We start from the raw sequence: 21,061 nt of genomic DNA on the forward strand, positions 1-21,061 counted from the left end.
CGATTCTCAACTGTCTCACTAAACCATTTCACATGAGAGGCCCCAAGAGGAACTTTAGCCCAGGTTCACAGAGGAAGCCCCTCTTAAGAAGGTTCTGTTGGTTGCCTGAGGGCATCGCCACTTGCAACAGGCCTTGTTGAACACAATTTCCAGGTTTACAAATTTGTATGTACTCCATATCGCTTACAACGATATCCCTTAAAAATTTATGTAAAAATAGGTTTCATAGTACATGTTAAAACAAAAACATTAAAGTGCATACAAGTAAGTTAATTTCTTTCAAAAGCATCAACAACAAAAAATCATCCTATTTTTGAAGCATTAAGCAACATTGTTACCAAAAAGCTTAGTTGTGTTAGTTGTCTAGGTTCCTTCTCAAAGAGCCGCCTCCTCCTCCCCACTAACAATGGGCACCTGGGACTGGAACTGTGCCAGCTCCTAGTGAGGCTCTGGCACATAGCAGGTACTCAGTGAAGTCCACAGACTTGAAGCAAGCATAGCACTGGACAAGAAAAGGTACATATGCATCAAATGTGTCTAGTATAAAAAGAGATACACGATTAGAGCCAGATTTCTAAAATGGGAAGCAAGAGATATCTTAACCTCAGAGAAATGATGGACTAGCATACAAACCACAGTGCAGAAGCATTTCACCAATGTGAGAGGCATGATGGCCAACAGGGTCACATACCACTGACACCAAAAAGGTACTCAACACTGAATTTTCCCTGGGTTAATGGCAACCTTCCTCTACCAAGAAGATAAATGCATGTGCAAATCTTATAAATACCCCAGCATAAAAAGGCCACAGAACTCACTCTGGACTTGAAGATTTGGGATCAGGGAGTAGGAAGAATATCTATATTAGAACTGTTCTGAATGGGCAATTTGGGAAAGAATAAATAGGAGAATCTAAGAACACTTCATAAGGAAAAATGAGAGTTTAAAACAATGGTATTTATTTTCTTGTATTCTCACAAGTTTTAGGCATGGCAATGCCAAAGCAATGTCCTTCAGTCATCACTAAAGCCTGTCTTCTCATCCATCCTGGGGAGCCAGATCCATGACTCTCTCCCACAAAATCTTTATACAGGTTCAAGAATCCCAGGCCCTGTACCAGAAGCACCTGATCAGCATCCTAGTCAGCTTGGGCTGCTGTAACAAAATACCACAGACTGAGTGTCTTAAACAACAGATATTTACAGTTCTGAAGGCTAGGAGTCCAAGATCAAGGTGTTGGTAGATTAGGTTCCTGGTGAGGACCCCTTGCTCGCTTATAGACAGCTGCTTTCTCACTGTCTCCGCACACAGCAAAAAGAAGGATCTGTGGTCTCTCTTCCTATTCTTGTTGGACACTAAACCCATCATGGGACCGCACCTTCATGACCTCATCTAATACTTCCCAAAATTTCCACCTCCCAACACCATCAAATTGGGAATTAGGGCTTCTATGTATGAATGTTATGAGAGTCACGATTCAGTCCCTAATAATCAGTGACCCTACTCAACTATCCATCAAACCCACCTCCCCTGTCTTGCTCTTTAAGAATCAATATGCAGGAAGCAGCCCACTTATGGTTTGGGAGAGCTAGCTCCAGCATGATTGGTTATGATCCACTTACTCTCTACCTCTGTCCCACCTAGGAGGACCTCTGTGGTATCCGGAAACCACTGGCCCTCGAGACTCCCCATTCCTCTCATGAAAGGAAGAGATCATTTCAAAACAAAATGAAACCAAACAATTCTAGCCTCCATTAAATAAGTCTCTTAAAGTTTCCCTACACTGCCTACCTGAACTTAGGACCCACATTTTCTGCTTGGTTCCTCATATTTAGTCCTGACATGGCTTAGGCGTCCATCTGGTTTACCTGCCTTTTGCTTAAATCTCCTTGCTTGTGCGGTGTGCTCAGATGACAACTATGTAGGTGTCAATTTTTTAAAAAAACCTAAATGCAGTGGGTCAGCAATGCTGTCTTTGCAGCACATAACACACATCACACAATCTCAAGAGAATGTCCATAGGTCCGCACTGAAGCCAATAACCCACAGGTACCTTGGGTTTGCCCAAGTCTCTGCTCCTCTCTGGCACTTTTAGGCTATCTTTCTAATCTTTATCCTTTATTACCCATCATAATAAAACCAATTGGTCAGGAAAATGTTTTAAAAGCAAGGAATAAATGGAAAAAGGAATATCTTTATTGGCCTTCAGTCTTTTGCTGCATGTTTTCATGTACTTTCTATTTACAAAAAAAAAAAAAAAAAGACGTGAAGAAATAAAGAAGAACAAGAGAGGGGTGAGAACTCAACTCTGTGACCTATCTTTTCTGGGCACTGTCTTATTGATCTGTAATGGATACTGAATGAGGAAATGGAAGCTCCAATACTTCTCCAAGGTGACATGTATCATATGGAAGGCACACCAAGCTAACTCATTCTCTACAACCTTGAAGTACCCTGTAGTCCTCCCACAATAAGCTGTATTTCAATTTTTAAGTAACATTTACATAATCTTTAGGTCCAGTACACTTCCTGTAGCTTGACACTTAAAAAACCTACTTTGTGCTTACAGGTAGAGCTCTCTCTCTCCTGGTAATCCCATTTTCCTGGATGATAAGAAGCAGGTTTTCACTTATCCTACTATTAAGCTCCTAGGGCCAACACAGTTAATTGTTAACAAATACACACCTGTGTCTTCCTCAAATGATAAGCACAGAATTACACCATGAATAAATTATAATCAAGTCCCAACACAGTGTATCCTGTGATTTAAGACTTGAGACAATCATCAAAAAATTAAACTATTATTCTTTTAAAAATTCTTCCACCTACTGGGGAGGAGCTTACAATAGGGAAAGAGTACTAAAACAAAACCAAGCCCAAACTTTGACAGAGATAATCAATACACATAAAATCCATGTCACTGAGCCACAGTTAGGTTACATTACAGTCTTTCATGTTACCCTGTTCCTGATTATAAGACATACTTTTATGACTCTCTCAGCAAAGACAATCAGTATGATGAAACTTTTCCACCCTACCATCTTCTATTTCCTACAAGAGTTGCCAGATGACAAGGAAATTTTCCAAACTATAATTTCCTCTGCAGGGAAGTCTTATGATGGGCTTCAAAAATACTGTACATCAATGCAAGCCAACTGCATGTCGGTAGCCTCCAAGGACTAGAAAGAAAAGTCTTCCCACATACATGACACATCAAAGCTCTGGAGTTGTGTTTCTCAAATTACATTAAGTAACCTGTCAGAACATAGCTTTTTAAAAAATGAAATAGAATAGAAAATAGAATGCATACCACTTTATAAGGGCAACTACTGAATAGGGAAGTATCTGTTACAGTTATGCACACACACAAATATATTTCTGTCCATGGTATTGGTCAAAATAAAGTTACAGACATAAGTGGCAGGAAATATAAAAAAGAGAAGATAAAGTGTTGAATTTTCATCCACTAAAGGGCCAGAATGATAAAAAGACTACAAATTAACTCAACACTATAGCAGAATCCCCACTGCTTCTGCTATGGGCCTTCCAAGAAAAAGGACAGCAGTTGTTATGGCCTGAATTTGTCCACCCAAATTCATATGATGAAGCCCTAACACCCAATGTGTCCATATTTGAAGATAGGGCCTTTAAGGAGGTAATTAAGATTTATTATGGTCATATGGGTGGAGCCCTGATCCAATAGGATTGGTGTCCTTGTAAATAAGAAGTGAAATACACACCAGGATGTGCCAAGAGAGGGCACAGCTCTCTAAAATCAAAATTCACAGGCGTACTGTGGATCATAACGTAAGTCCAAATAGCAAAATTACATTTTATTTTATTAAGGTCCTAATTTTGAAGAAAAAGACTTCTCTATTTTCTAAGAAAATTAAAGTTCACTGGATCTTAAACATTACCCACACAAAAGGCCAAAAATAAGATTTATAAATTCATATGCAAAACTGAAACACGGTATGTGAAACCTCATCTAAAGCCAGAAAACAAACAATGCTGATAATTTATAAATTAAACAATTTATAACACTTTGTGTTCTAAGAAAGAACATCCAGACATGGTAGACTCAAGACATTTTCTAAAGATCTAGCATGAGCCAGGCATCTTGTTAGATATGTCCTACAGTGATATTGCTTATCCTTATAAAAATAGCACAAGGTAGGTACTGTTATTTCCATTTTCTAGATGAGAAAACTAAAGTGCAGAAAAGAGCCAACCTGAAGGTTTTTCTGGTTCTACCTGTAATACACTGTGAGACAAGAGCTGGGGTTGGGGGAGCTGAGTCACTTAGAAACTCACATACGATATTTTTTCTCTTAGGTTTTCCCCAGAGGTATTTTCAGGAAGTAAAATGTTGAGGGCTAGGAAAAATATATAAGCATTGCTAAGCAAAACATCTTGAAAGATCACCAGAATGGATAAGGAAGGGAAACAACATTGTCAGCCAAAGTAAGGGTTAAACAATACATGATTTGCAGAGAGCTTTGAGGGCTTATTCTGAGTTACAGCCAATTAGTTAGAGGGCCATAAAACTTTAGGCACCAGTCTCATCTTAGGTCTGGACCCTTATCTTTAAACTGAGGGTACAAATTAAGTAAGGCAGATGGTTCTTATCGACAGGAGACAGCGTTTCAAAAGAAAATTTTAACATCTGGTTAACGTCCCTCCAGAGCCAAGAGCTATGCAGAGGTAACAGCAACCCCCGCTTTTGTAGCTTGCTTGCTTGTTTCGCGCGTATAAAAGAGCTAGTCTGTAAGCGTTCAGTGCGACTCCCCTTTGCAGCCTTAACGGGCACCCTGGGAGTTTGCCCCTGCGCAGGTAAAAATAAAGTACCATCTAAGTGCACTCCACACGTCTCCATTTGATTTTCTGCTCGCGTTCAGGATACAACATAAAACAAGCATCTTATTGACTATACCTATAGAAACACAGCGATAAATAATTTGATCCAAGCTTCAGTTTTAAAAAGCAACTGTCTGTGCATAGTAAACATCCAATTTTGAATTAAGTATCTTTTCCAGCTACTGAGATCAACTTACAATAAAACGGGCATTGCAAAAGTAGCTCAGACCTATAGGAGACCATTCTGCGTGGCGTGGGCCCAGCTCCCACTAGCAAAGGCCAGTGGAAAGCGAGGTCCAGCACACAGGACCCACGCCCATGAATAGGCTCTCCTGTGGGGAATCAGGCCTGCATTGTACCTAGGCTGCTATGAGGCTTGCTTTTGCTAAAACTCCCCCACCCTGAATTAAGGCACCAAATGTTTACTGCGCATCTTTAAAGTAACTTCCTAAAATCTATGCTAAACCTTCCAAGAGGAGTAAAACCAGTTTAACCACTTTTCTCTTTACATTTGCAAATATCCTTCCTTTTTTAAATGTAATTAGCAACATCCTCTCCTTTGTGTAAATAAGGACCATCCTCAATGTAATGTGCCCAGAAAAGCAATAAAAGCCTGTCAAGGCAAGGGTCGAGGCGCTCTCCCCTTGAGAGAGTGGCCATGCCATCCCTTTTCCTCCACAGGACTTGGTAGTCTATGTGAATTTGTCTTGTCTCAGCCACAACACACGGAATCCTGCAGGCTGGGATCTGTATCACAGATCTATTCCTCTGCAATAGTAAAATATTTCTCTACTGCCCCAACACTAAACAGTCCACCATCTAAATACCTGGACAGAAAGCCATACAGACACAAAGGAGTGAATTAAAAGTGTAACTCTCAAGGCAGTTTCATGTCTAAATTCCACTCAACACTCATCACACAAAGAGGTTCTCAGAGGCAAAATTACACATGACGGTGAGAGGGTTGGACTGAAGCCTTTAGTTTCCAGAAACCTTACATTCTTTTAAATTAAATAATGTATATAAAGGAGCATCTTTACATGAACATGTTAAGGTTCAATATCAATATCACATCTTCATGACTTACAGGATTTTTAGCTGTGTGTATTTCGCACTATGTGGTTTAAGAAAATGGTTTAAACCTTTCTTTTTACATAATTTCCTCACATTTTTTTGCCTTCAGATTAAAATGAATACTAAGAGATGTACAATTAGTGAAAAACAGATAAATACAACCTCCTTAATACAGAAAATAAAACAGATTTTTAACTTATAATTGAAATAGTAACTTAAATGTCCTTGTATTAGTGCCATTAACAACACTTCTCAGAAGCAGGGACAGTGGCAAAGATGCAGGAAAATTTTACCTATGACCAAAAGAAAAACCAATCAATAGAAACAGCACCAGAAATAACATAGATAAAAGAATCACTAGACAATCACATAAAACAGCTATTATAAATATACTCCGTATGGTCAAAAAGCAGAGTTCAGCATGAGGATGGTTAAGAAGCTAAATAGATAATATACAGAAGGATTCAAATCAGACTTTTAGGGGTGAAAAACAGTGTCTGAAATCAGAAATATATTGGATGGCATTAAAAGTAAATTAGACATTGCAAGAAAAAAAAGAGTAGAGAACTTGAAGACATAGTGATACAAATTACCTAAACTGAAAAACAGAGGAAAGAGGATTAACAAGGGAAAAGAACAGGGATTCACTGAACTGTCAAACAACAAATAGCCTATAAGTGTGTAATTGGAGTACCAGGACAAACAAGGGGTAAGGAGGGTCGGAAAATAGAAAAAAATTATATATATATATATATTTTTTTAATTTAAACATGTATATGTTTAAAGAATAAGAACTGAAATTTTTTTCCAAGTTTGATAAACACTAGAAACATACAGATCCAAGAATCTCGAACCCCAAGCAAAGAAAGCATGAAGGAAATTAAGACAAATACACATCATAATCAAACTGGTAAAAAACAGTAATAAAGAAGAAAAAGACACAAACTTTATGGAGGAGCAAAGAATGATACATAGTAGATTTCTTATCAGAAACAGTACAAGCCAGAAGACATAGAACAACAGCTTTAAAAAGTACTAAAAGAAAAATTAACTTACTAATATTTGAAATAAACTTAAGTGAACTCCTGTATAATTGGGAAGGAGAAAACCTTCCTAACTATGAATCAAAATCAGAAAGTATAAAATATGAATTTTAAATCCTACTATATATATTTAAGAAAAAAAACGGAAACAAAAAAACTTGCCATGGCCGGGTGGCTCAGTTGATTGGAACACCATCCTACACACCAAAAGGTTGCAGATTCAATTCCTAATCAAAGCACATACCCAGGTTGTGGGTTCAGTTCCCAGTTGGGAAGCATATGGAAGGCAACCAATTAGTGCTTCTCCCTCATATCAATGTTTCTCTGTCTCTCTCTCCCTTCTTCTCGCTCTAAAATCAATAAGTATATCCTCAGGTAAGGACTTAAATAAATAAATAATTGATTGATTTTTCAAAAAACTTTGCATGGTAAAATACACCAAAAGCAAAGCCACTAAAAGACATGACAAACTGGGATAACATTTTTTTAAATTTCGTATCTCAGATAAAAATAATATTCCTACTATCCTACTACATAGACCGTATCTAAAAATTGAGGAAAGAAAAAAATAACAACCACCCAGTAAAATACTAGGCAAAGGATAGGAACAAGGAGGTTCTGAACACAGCCCTTAAGCATAATAATAGAAATAAAAATTAAAACTATGCAGAAATACCTATGAGGTTGCCAAAAATCCAAAAGTTTGACAATTGATCTGATGGCAAGTCAGGGAAAGCAGGCATTTTCATCCACTGCTGATGAAAAGATTTTTTAATGGTACAAGTCCAGTGGAGGGACGGGCATTTAGTGACATTTAACAAAGTTTCATAGTCATTTACTCTTTAATTCAGCAATCCCACTTCTAGTACTCTATCCCAATTATTCAACAGCAAAAGTACAAAATTATTTATCAATGAGGTTATTCACTGGGGCATAATTTGTGCTGGCGAAGGTGGAAGACAACACAAATGTCCAGCAATAGAAAATAGATTGAACAAACCCTGGTGCTTCTATACAATAAAAGACAAAAGCAAAGGAGAAGAAAATAATTTCTACTCTCTGATATGGGATGATTTCCAGGATATGTCGATAAGTGACAAAGACAGGGCACAGAACAGAATACATGGGGGAAATATGTATATAGTATATTTGTTTAATGTCTGTAAAACAAAACAGTAGAAAGCTAAGCCAGAAAAAGAAAGGTTTCCCTGTGGCAGAGGGTAGGAAACAGGGTAAGGGACAGTGATGAAAAAAAACATGACTTCTCTACAAATATTTTGTTTTATAGATTTTTTAGGTTTGATGAAGAAATCATAAAAGAGCCTTACATTTTTTAAAAATTAAGATAAATCACTAAGGAAAAAGAGCAATCCTTAACAGTTAAATAAATGGGAAAACATAACTGTTTATCAGGTTATTAAAATATAGGCACACCTCAGATATATTGCAGATTTGGTTCCAGACCACCAAAATAAAGCAAATATCACAATATAGTGAGTCACACAAATTTGTTGGTTTCCCAGTGCATATAAAGGTGTTTACTATACTGTATCTATCAAGTGTGCAAGAGCATTATGTCTAAAGAAACAATGTATGTATCTTGATTAAAAATACTTTATTGCTAAAAAATGCTAACCATCATCTGAGCCTTCAGAGGGTCACAATCTTTTTGCCTCAATGTTGATGGCTGCTGACTAACAAGGGTTGCTGAAGGCTGCAGTGGCTGGCAATTTTCTAAAATAAGACAATAATAGAGTTCATCTTATTGACTGATTTTTCCTTTCACGAACAATTTTTCTATAGCATGTGGTGCTGTTTGATAGCATTTACCCACAAGTAGAACTTCTTTGAAAACTGGAGTCAATCCTCTCAAACCCTGCTGCTGTTTTATCCAACTACATTTATGCAATATTCTAAATCCTTTGTCATTTTGAAAATCTTTACAGTATCTTCATCAGGAATAGACACATGACTCTTACTTGAACACTTAGAAGTCATTGTAGAGTTGTTAACTGGCTTAATTTCAATATTGTTGTGTCTCAGGGAATAGGGAGGCCTAAGGAGAGTGAGAGAGACAGGGAAACAGCCAGTTTGTGGAGCAGTCAGAACACACATTTACTGGTTACTGTCTTATATGAGTACAGTTCATAGTGCCCCAAAACAATTACAAAAAAACATCAAAGAACACTGACCACAGATCACCATAACAAATATGAGGGGAGGACCCCTCCAGAAAACAATTATCTTCTGGTGGCCCCTTGTAGTACAGGTTTCCCCCACTAGGTGAGCGTCCTAGGAACCCATCTGTATCAGTGTACCAGCTGGCATTGTTGTGAGAGGCTGTGTTTGCTTTCAGTGAATGTTTTTTGCAGACTCTTTCAATGCATTTGCCCACTTCATGTTAGGTGATTTACAAGCATACCTGCCCACACCGCGCTGAGTGTTCAGCAGTTTTTGACCAAAAAGCCCACATGACCCCTATGCCCCATCTTTACCCAATCTTGCTCTGAGCAACTTTTGTTTTCCTCGGATGAAAAAAGTTCTCAAAGGAAAACATTTTGCTGATGTGGAAGACATGAAACAAAAAACAGCAGAAGCACTTTTTAGCATCAAAATCAACAAGTTCAAAAACTGTTTTGAGCAGTTTAAGAAAGTCTCAATAGGTGTATAACATCAAATAGAGAGTACTTTGAAGGTGACTTAAGTTTAAACATATAAAAATAAATACACAATTTTTATAAATAAACTCCAGATTTTTTCAGTCCCATCTCATGTAACAACAATGAAAAAGTTGAAATATTGCAAGATTTACCAAAATGTAAAACAGAGACACAAAGTTAAGCAAATGCTGTTGGAAAAATGGTGCTGACAGACTTGCTCAATGAAGGGTTTCCACAAACCTTCAATTTGTTAAAAAACAAACAAACAAACAAAACAAAACAAACATAGTGTCTGCAAAGTACAATAGAGCAATACACAATGAAACAAAATATATGTGTAATTATACAGAGAAAATACTATTTTAAACAGTATTTTGACTGTATACCCATAGCTAAATATATTCTAAGGCCAGTAAAGCTGCCAAAACTTAAATTTCATTCAGTACTCTCTTATTGTTAATAGTAATGTTGGTATTATCTAGAAACTATATGTTTGGGGGTGTGGATATGTGTATGAGAGATAATAATTATATAAATATTGTTAGAAACCAAGACTTTCAATGAATAAAAAAGAAAAACAAATATAAAATCAGTTAAGTTATAACTATGTACTTTTACAGCAGAATTCAAAAGTATGAATTCATGACTTACCATTCTTTATCATAACACATACTTCTTAGCTCTTACTTACCTGAGAAGCCTTAGAAGCAGCAATGACAGCCAGCCTAATAACAATGAGTAACCAACCCTAACACCACAGAATGTGGTCCCTAAATATCATTCGCCACTAAAAGAAACTAGGAATACTTGGATAAATGGCCAATTCCAGAGACAGGAGGCAGGAAATGCGCAAGACATGCATTTAACATATTTCTGGCCAGAGAGCACAGAAACACTCAAAGATGAATGGGAGTGAGATAAAGTCACAGAAGCCACAGGAAAGGACTCCAGTGGGCAGAAGATGGCACAATCCAAATATCAAAATGAATTGTAATTAACAAAAACACACTGAATATATGGTTTATAGTGTTCACTGTACAATCCTTTCAACTTTTCTGTATGTTTGAAATTTTCATAATAAGATGTTGGGAATGGGAACATTGACTTTAAAATGATAGGAAAAAGGGAGAGTGAAGAAGGAAGGAAAAAGGGAAAAAAAGAAAGCTAAAACAAGTAAGAATTCACTTGTCACCACTGGAGATAAGCAGGGCACCAACTCCTTACACTAAAAACAGGCACTGGAAGGGCCAAAGTCAGCACTCTTTTCCTACCTGTTCTGAATGCACCATGTCTCAGAGTGACCAAAGAGCCCTAGTGTAACAATCTGACAGTTATAAAAAGGACTGATAGTATTCAAAAAATCACCATTTTGTGCCCTGGCTGGGTGGCTCTGTTGGTTGGAGCATTGTCCCATATATCAAAAGGTTGTAGGTTTGATTCCAGTCAGAGCTCATACCTAGGTTGCAGATTTGATCCCTGGTCTCACATCTCATGTTCTGTCTTGTTCTCTCATATTCTCACTCTCTCTCTCTCTCTCTCACTCTCTCACTCTCTCACTCTCTCTCTCTCTCTCTCTCTCTCTGTTCCTCTCTGTGAAATCACTAAACATATACTCGAGTGAAGATTTTTTCAAAAATAAACATTTTGCAATACATAAGAAGAAATTAATTCAAGTAATGATCATAATGGGTAGAACCACTAGATGAAAGGTTAACAAAAACTGCAATGGAAACCATCATCTGAATTAAGACCCCACATGACAGGTAACTCCTAAGAGGATGCGGCATAAAAGATGTGAAACCACCAATTATGTACTCCTGTTTTTAAAAAGCTGAGCCTGAATTTAACTGAACCTTTTTAAACACCTTCTGGTTTTCAGGAAATATTAAAGACTGAGAAGTAAGTTCAGTGATACCTTGAGGAAGGAAACAGAGGAGCATAACATTTGAACATTCTACATAAAAACTGACCCAATTTCTTTACCAAGTCAATGATTTGGGGAAATTGAGGTGGGAAGGAGGTGGGAAGAGGGTTGACTAAAAGAGACATAATAACCAAATGAGTGTGTGGTTCTTATTAAATACAGACTAGAATAATTCAAAGTCATGAAAGGAAAGACGTACATCCAAGATGACTCTACCCAGCAAAGCTATCATTTAGAATGGAAGGGCAGATAAAGTGCTTCTCAGATGAGGTAAAGTTAAAGGAGTTCATCATCACCAAGCCCTTATTCTACGAAATGTTAAAGGGACTTATCTAAGAAAAAGATGATCAAAAATATAAACATAAACAGTGAAATGACAACAAATTCAACTATCAACAACTGAACCTACAAAAACAAGAAAACAAAAACAAAATAAACTAAGCAAACAACTAGAACAGGAACAGAATCACAGAAATGGAGATCACATGGAGGGTTATCAGTGGGGAGGGAAGGGGGAAGAATGGTGGGAAAAGGTATAGGGAATGAGAAGCATAAATGGTAAGCACAAAATAGACAGGGGGAGGTTAAGAAGAGTATAGGAAAAGGAGAAGCCAAAGAACTTACATGTGCGACCCATGGACATGAACTAAGGGGGACAGACAGGATGCTGGTGGGAGGGAGGGTGCAAGGCAGAGGGGAATAAAGGGGAGAAAGAAATGGGACAACTGTAATAGCATAATCAATAAAATATATTTTAAAAAAAGAATTTTAAACCCCTCCTAAAAAAAAGAATAGGCATCAACTTGGATTACTGATCTCCACCTAGATGGAATACTCTGTAAAATCTGAAGTGATAGCAGATCAAGAAAAAAGGCCAAGAATTTCACACTCTCTGAATTTCCTTATTTTTTAAATCATGATGACTCCCAGCCCCAAGCAATGTGGATATATAAGGTTCTAGGCTCATGTGAGAGAAGCCAGAGAAACAGCAAGCTTGAAGAGAACTCTCTCCAAGGTCTGGAAGCTAGCTGGCACACTCAGACCAGCAAAACATGGGGGAAAGGCACACTCCAGACAAAACAGTGAGTCAGAATGCTTCTCATACTCAGCTTTCTTTTTTGATCACTATTAAGGAATCATCTAATAAAAAGTCATTTATGAAAATCATCTTATTTTGACACCCATATGCGTTGGTCTGTCACTTCTCATCTAATAAAATAAAAGGGATCAAACTAGATGTTGATCAGATTCCCTCCAGATAGTTTCTTTGTCAAACATGTCATGTCCATGCAGAAGTTAGGTGACCTGTAAGATACGTACTAGAGAAAAGTTTGATTCTAGCTAAACAACTTTTAGAAGATTTTGTATAGGCCATAATTATTCTGAAGTATGTCAAATAAAAGAAAAACAAATCTGAATTTAAGTAAGGGGAGATTTATACAAAGGAATCATTGCCAGAAAGAAAAAAGCGACTATTGCAATAGAGGGAGGGGGACTGTTGAAACAGGAAAAACTTACACAGTCTACAAGGTCTGCAAATATCTCCCTGGTTTAAAAGCAGTTTTTTAAAATATGATTTTTGGCCTCCAAATTTACTAAAAGTTATACTCAGAATTCATCTGCTTTTGAAATAACTATAAGTAAGCCCCAATGGAAGAACATCCTCAATTAGGTTTAATTATCTGAGCATAAGCAAAATTACTTAATTTTAAAAAGAGCCTGGTAATAGAACCCCCAGATAGAAAAGAAACATTAGCCATGGCACCCCTCAGCCATTTCCAAGTGTAAATCCCACACAGAAAATGCCAGCAAGTGTTGTTCTGAGGAAATCCCAAGTAACCAAAAACAAGTATGATGCCTCATAGTGAGTGACCTCAGAATGTGAACCCACTTTCCTTGAAATGCGCAGTGAGTTCTATTCTTGAAAAAGATGTGGCTGTCGCTTCCTTTGTTGCCCTGGAACAAAGTTCACCAAGACATTAATCTGATCCACACTGGAACATTTCCTCCCATAATAAAATTCATTCTCTAAAAACAAAGCAAACAGTGATGTGGAATACAAGAAACTAAAGCTCCAGCCATGATCAAGGGCAAAGATAAGAGATGACAGCACGTCAGAAAGAACACTCTGAAAGAATGTTCTGTAAGATATGCACCTAGGTCCCCAGGGAGGTACCCCTGACACAGGATGTAACCCTGGAAAGTCACTAAGCAACCTGTACCTTGCATCTTCCCTCTCCAAAGTCAATAATTATACCTGCTAATACATTGTTGAGAAGATCAAATGAGGAGTGTATATGAAAGTATTTTTTTAATTTATTTTTTGATTGTTGTTTCAGTACAGTTCTCTGCCTTTCCCCCAGCCCTCTCCACCTCCTTCCTGTTTCCACGCCCCCTTGTTATTTTCCGTGTGTCCTTTATAATTGTTCCTGTAAACCCTTCACCCTTTTCCCTTCAGTATCCCCTCCCCTCTCCCCTCTAGTCACTGTAGCCTGATCTCAATTTCAATGTCTCTGCTTATACTTTGCTTGCTTGTTCATTTTGTTGATTAGGTTCCAGTTAAAGGTGAGATCACATGGTATTTCTTTCACCACCTGGCTTATTTCACTTAGCATAATGCTCTCTAGTCCTATCCATGCTTGCAAAGGGTAAGAGCTCCTCCTTTCTCTCTGCTGTACAGAATTCCATTGTGTAGATGTACAAATTTTTTGATCCACTTATTTACTGATGGGCACTTGGGTTGCTTCCAGCACTTGGCTACTGTAAATAATGCTGCTATGAACATTGGCATGCATAGGTTCTTTTGGATTGGTGTTTCAGGGTTCTTAGGGTATAATCCCAGCAGTGGAAATGCCGGGTCAAAAGGCAGTTATTGTTTTAGTTTTCTGAGGAAATTCCATATTGTTTTCCACAGTGGTTGCACCAGTCTGCAATCCCACCAATGGTGTACTAGGGTTCCCTTTTCTCCACATCCTCTCCAACACTTGTTTGTCACCTTGTTTATGATGGCCATTCTCAATGGTGTGAAGTGGTATCTCATTGTGGTTTAAATTTGCATCTCTCTGATGGCTAGTGATGCTGAGCATCTTTTCATATGTCTCTGGACCCTCTATGTCCTCCTTGGAGAAGTGTCTGTTCAAGTCCTTTGCCCATTTTTTAATTGGGTTGTTTGTCTTTCTGGAGTGGAGTCGTGTGAGTTCTTTATGTATTTTGGAGATCAGGCCCTTGTCTGAGGTATCATTGGCAAATGTTTTCCCATACTGTTGGTTCTCTTTGTATTTTAGTGCTGTTTTCTTTAGCCATACAGAAGCTTTTTATTTTGATGAGGCCCCATTTGTTTATTCTTTCCTTTATGTCCCTTGCTTTAGGGGACGTGTCTGTGAGGATGTTGCTGCATGGAATGTCTGAGATTTTCTTGCCAATGTTTTCCTCTAGGACTTTTATGGTGTTACGACTTATATTTAAGTCTTATCCACCTTGAATTTATTTTTGTGTATGGTGTAAGTTGGTGATCGAGTTTCTATTTTTTTTGCACGTAGCTGTCCAGATCTCCCAACACCATTTGTGGAAGAGGCTATTTTTGCTCCATTTTATGCTTCTTCCCCCTTTCTCGAATATATATTGACCACAGAGACTTGGGTTTATTTCTAGGCTCTGTGTTCTGTTCCATTGGTCCATGTGTCTGTTCTTATGCCAGTACCAGGCTGTTTTGACTACAGTGGCCTTGTAATACAGTTTGATATCAAGTATTGTGATCCCTCCTACTTTGCTCTTCTTTCTCAAAACTGCTACAGCTATTCAGGATTGTTTAAGGTTCCATATAAATTTTTGAAGTGTTTGTTCTATATCTGTGAAATATACCACTGATACTTTAAAAGGTATTGTATTGAATCTATAAATTTGGATAATGTTAATTCTTCCAATCCATAAACACGGTATATGTTTCTATTTGTTTGTGTCTTCCTTAATTTTTTTCTTCAGTGGCGTGTAGTTTTCTGAGTACAGGTCTTTTACCTCCTTGGTTAGGTTTCTTCCTAGGTAATTTATTTTTCTTTTTGCTATATTAAATGGGATTTTTTTCCTGATTTCTGTTTCTGATATTTCATTGCTGGTATATAAAAATGCCTTTGATTTCTGAATATTGACTTTGAATCCCGCTGTTTTGCCAAATTCATTTATTAGGTTGAGTAGTTTTTGGTGGAGTCTATAGGATCTTCTATGTACACTATCATGTCATCTGCAAACAATGACAGTTTTGTTTCCTCTTTTCCAATTTGGATGCCTTTTATTGCTTTTTCTTGTCTGATTGCTGTGGCTAGGACTTCCAATACTATGTTGAATAGAAATGGTCAAAGTGGACAACCTTGTCTTGTTCTTGATCTTAGTGGGAAAGTTTTTAGTTTTTAAACTGAAAAGCACAACTCATGATTCTCAATTTCTTAAAACATATGCCACATTTTGATTAGTAATAATATCAGAGCTTCCTTTAATGATCCTTGAAATTTCAAAATTATGTTTTTCCATTTTCTAAATCTAAAATATTAACTACGTTTTGCCCTGGCCGGTGTGGCTCAGTTGGTTGGAGTATTGTCCTGGAGTAGGTTTGATTCCCAGTCAGGGCACATACCTGGGTTGCGAGTTTCATCCTGAGTCAGAGCTCATGTGAAAAACACCTGATTGATGTTTCTTTCTCTCTCTCACCTCTCCCTTTCCTTCCCTTCCTCCTTCCCTCCCTCTCTCTCCCTCTCTCTAAATCAGTAGGCATATCCTCGGATGAGGATAATAAAAATTAAAAATAAAATACTAAGTAAGTTTATTCAAATTACATACATACCCTCTCCAAGATACAGATCTGCCTCTGACTGGTCATGTGGGTATCTCCCCCTGGTATTCTTGAAACTCTTTGTACTCTGCTGATGGATCTCAGTGGTGTCACTCAACCTGCTGCCACTTGGCTGTTTCTTTTTCTGTTTTCCCTTTCTCCCTCATTTCACTCAAGACCATGGAACAGGCCTTGCTAGAAACAGGACGGCTTTGACTTATGCTGCCACAAACAGAATCACAAAACTATTCAGTGCTCTGGAGTCCAAACTCATATCTGTAAAGACATTAGTGCTATTCAGAGGTAATCTGTACAAGGGTTTGATGAGTTTTTCTTAAAGCTTCTGCAATTTTGACCCTGTTCTTGGTAGTATACCACTATGGTTGCCTCTAAGCATGGCAATCAAGTCCTCTTTTAGTAACCAGAAGACAATTCACCCCACATAGCAACTAACTGGCATTAAAAGGTCAAATTATTACCTAATCAATTTAACTCCTGTAATGACCTAGGCAGATAATCCAGAGTCCTGCCTGGGCTTTTCTCTTTTCTAAAAAGCAGGCAAAGACAACAACTAACCAATGTTCAGGACCATGGTAAAGAATAAAATGTGTGTGTCAATAACAAAGCAGTAACACTGAGAATCACCTACCAACAGGAACAGGGCATAATAAACATCTCACAGCCTGGACTTCTCAACTGCAGGACAAAGCACAGACTGAGACCATGTGACACAGAGACAAGGCACCAAAGTCTCCTTGTTCTTCCAGGGCCCCAAAGAATTCTTCACAGCTTAGGAATTAATTCAGTCAAAAGCCAAAGGCCAACCCACCACAAGCTGAAGCCCTGGCCTTTTAAAGTCTGCCTGGTTCCTCCCTCCTCTCCTGGCCCACGTGGAACTGGCTCCTGGGATTCACTGTCCTAGTTCCATACACCTTGCCCTTGATTTCTACTTGTGTGCTAATCAATATAGATCTGTTTCAAAAAGAAACCAATGTACAGTGGAATATTATTCAGCCTTAAAAAGGAAAGAAATTCTGACACAGGCTATGAAACTTTAGGACATTATGTTAAATGAAATAAGTAAGTCACAAAAAGACAAATACTATATGATTCCACTACATGAGTTTCTAAAGTAGTCAAATTCATAAAGAGGGGAATTACGTAGAATGGTGGTTTCCAGGAGCTGGAGGGAGGCAGGAATGGAGAGTTAGCATTTAATGGGCACAGAGTTTCAGCTTGGAAAGACGAAAATGTTCTGTGGATGGATGGTGTTGATGGTTGTATCACAATGCAAATGTGCTTAATGCCACTGAGCTGTACACACTTCAAAATGGTTAAGATGGTAAGTTTTATGTTATATATATTTTACCAAAATAAAAATATTTAAAAAGAAAAAAAGAAAGCAAGGTCCCTGTTTTGCAAGTTTTTCTACTGCTCAATGGTCCTGGATGGCTCATTACAAAGCTCCAGACCCGGGCCCTCACCCAGCTCTGGAATATCCCTGCCCTGACTTCTCAGAAAGGACCCAAAAAGACTTCTCTGTGATTCCATATACCACCTCCTCGCGTTACATTCAGGAAGGAGTCTCAATGGCCCTGGCTGGGTAGCTCAGTTGGGTAGAACATTGTCCCCCCACACCAAGGTTTCTGGTTCAATCCCCAGTCAGGGCACATACAAGAATCAACCAATGAATCTCTTTCTCTTTCTCTTCTCCTCTCTCTTTTCTTCTCCCTTTCTTCCCCTTCCTTCCCCCTCTGTAAAATCAATATTTTTTTTTTAAAAGGAGTCCTGATCACCAAGCCCCTTAACTTTTTTTCTATACCTCACCACTCATCCATTCCTCTACTCTTCACTGAATACCAGGCTCTGCCCTCAGCACTAAAGCATCAGTGGCAAACATGACTGAGAAAATTTTTACTTTCAGTAGGCAAACAAGCAAAAAATAAAAAGGAAATGATAGTAGTGATACATAGCGGAGAGACGTGAGTGCCAGAACAGAGGAAGCAGTTGGCAGGGTGTCAGGGAAGTCTCTCTGAGGGGGACATCTAGGCTCTGACCAGAATGACAGGGCACGCTACTCTGTCCACACCCTTCCCAGCAACTCACAGACACTCTCTCACAGTATGTGTAAGCACTGAAGCCAGCAATGCTTATAAAGCTTGGGAGTCCTTGGTCCACATGAGTTAAAAAATAATCATAATAGTAACTTATCCCTTATCTACTTCTAACCACAGTCATCCACAAATCTCTGTTGCCAAATAGTAATATTGTTCACCCATAAAATTATCTACCTACCTCCTCCACTTCTGCTTAAAAAGAAACAGAAAAGAAAAAACAAAGTTCTCCTCAAGGCTCTCCTGTGTCTCCCCCAACGGCCATGCACATAGCCAAAATCCAATGAAAACATAAATCATTGTCACAGGCCAGTCTTCCTGTTGCCACCCACATCCTGAGCCACCCAGGCCCTTCCTACCGTTCTTGTTTTGCTTTATCTGAGACTTGAAACCCTGGGCAGGGATCCTTTCTCAATGCTCAAGACAATAAAATATTAAGTATAATGAGTCAATAACACAATGCCAGATGCCCAAGTAACCCCAAAACAGACCTAAGTACCTAAATCAATACCACAAACCCTGGATGCAAATATCCTCACCATTCTCTCTTCCTTAACCCAGGAAAATCTGCACTGACAAGAATAATGGCTTACTCAGAGGACCTTATGTGGGCCAGATGACAGAAGAAAGTAAAGCTTCTACAGACCTGCCATGGGGAGTAGTATAAATTGCTACAACCTTTAGGGCAGGTAATTTGGAGATATATATATTTCTAAATATATATTCCCTATGATGTAGCAATTCCTTATTATGTGCTTTTTAAGGTTCGTGTCATATCTTGTTTTCCTAATCCTTGTTCCATCTGTACATGCCCATATCCGGGTTGCTGTCTGTATGCCCCCAGCCCTAGAAAGCTGCAGGGAAGTCCCCCTCACATTAACCAAATACTCCCCCTCACGTTAACCAAATAATCCTGACACCAAGCACATGTGTGCTATGGGGCAGGCACCAAACATTTCAAATACAGAGACATTGGGGACTACAAGTGTCCTGGAATATTTAAGTGTTTGGATGTTCATTTAAGGTTTTGAAATACTTTAAATATCAGAAACAATTAAGTAGCTAACAAAGGACTGGATGAGTAAATTAGGCTATAGCTATAAGGGTGGATACTATGTAGTCATTGAGAACTACATTGTATCACTGTGGTTTTACGGTGCTCCAGGAGCCCAGAGGGGCTACTGTCAGTGTCCTAGGCTACAAGGACTCAGGAACTAAGAGTCCCCACACTGCTGACTCCCCAGAAGCCAATCTAGTGAGGAGACAAAAATCCAAGTATCCCCATCAAAAGCCTCAAGTTCAGAGCAAGACCAACTCGCTTGCCTGGGCAGAGTGAGAGGAGAGAAATAGGGGAGAAATGGAAGAAAGAAACAGTGTCTTGTCCCCTCAATATCCCATGCCCAGTCCAACAGCACAGCAGTCCTCTTTTCTGTCCCAAAAACACAAGTTAAAAAGTCGCACTCACTATGTTAGTGCAAATAACATAGGGTTGGTTCTGGGGTAACGATATCGAAGCATGACCAAGATGAGGAGAAACGCACAGTGCTCCAAGCAAAACACTCAACCCTCAACAGCAACAGGAGAATAAATGAGAACAAGGTATTCAAGAGATTCTGTCCTAGAAGAAAATGGAACACTCGAGCAAGCACAAGAAATTCTCACAAATGCTTCATGCTCTCCAACAATATAAGAACATGAATAAAATGAGTTGAGAGGTGAGATGGTAAAATAACAGAGATGAGGAAGGATATTAGAGACCTAAAGAAATAAACCGAGGATCAAGACAACATGACAACAAAATTAATAGTAAGTTCAAAGCAGCAAAGTGTGGAATACACATCTGAAAATTGAATTATTAACTTAGAGAAATAGTTATAAAGCATGGAGAATGCAACTGAAAAAAACAAATAAAGAAAATCAGAAAGAAATGAAAAGCAGACCAAATCTCTCCAACATATTCTTTTTTAAAAGATTTTATTTATTTACTTATTTATTTATTTAAACTTTTTTTTAATTGTTGCTCAAGTACAGTTATCTCCATTTTCCCCCTATGACTCCCCCCCACCCCAGCCATCCCCACTGCCCACCCCTGATCCTACCTCCCTTTGGTTTTGTCCATGTGTCCTTTATAGATGTTCCTGAAAACTCTTCCCCCTTTTCCCCCCATTATCCCCTCTCAACTCGCCTCTGGTTACTGTCAGATTGTTCTTAATTTCAATGTCTCTGGTTACATTTTGCTTCCTTGTTTGTTTGTTGATTAGTTTCTACTCGTAGGTGAGATCACAACATAAAGTATTCTTGATGTGGAGAATCCAATAAATGGAATAAGCACTTAAAAATATAATACATACACAGAATCATATAAGAAAAATTCCTGAAATAAATAAATAAATCTGCATGCTGAACAAGCATATTGAGTTCCAGAAAAATTTAACACGATGTGCTCAAGGAAGTAACAAATTGTAACCATGTTACTAAACTTCAACAATAAGCACATAACCCAAAAGGGGGGCATGAAATCAGATCAACCTGAGGTTTTCCCACTGCCATGTTAAATACTGAAAGAC

At 38.3% G+C, this 21,061-nt stretch overlaps 1 protein-coding gene across 5 annotated transcripts in view; it reads right to left on the minus strand.

Moving 5' to 3' along the window:
* The window catches only part of TBC1D8 (TBC1 domain family member 8), a 125,917-nt gene that overhangs the window by 51,848 nt on the left and 53,008 nt on the right, over positions 1 to 21,061 (minus strand). The window lies entirely within an intron of this gene.

The sequence above is a fragment of the Desmodus rotundus genome, chromosome 5 (assembly GCF_022682495.2).
Source record: "Desmodus rotundus isolate HL8 chromosome 5, HLdesRot8A.1, whole genome shotgun sequence".
NCBI lineage: Eukaryota > Metazoa > Chordata > Mammalia > Chiroptera > Phyllostomidae > Desmodus > Desmodus rotundus.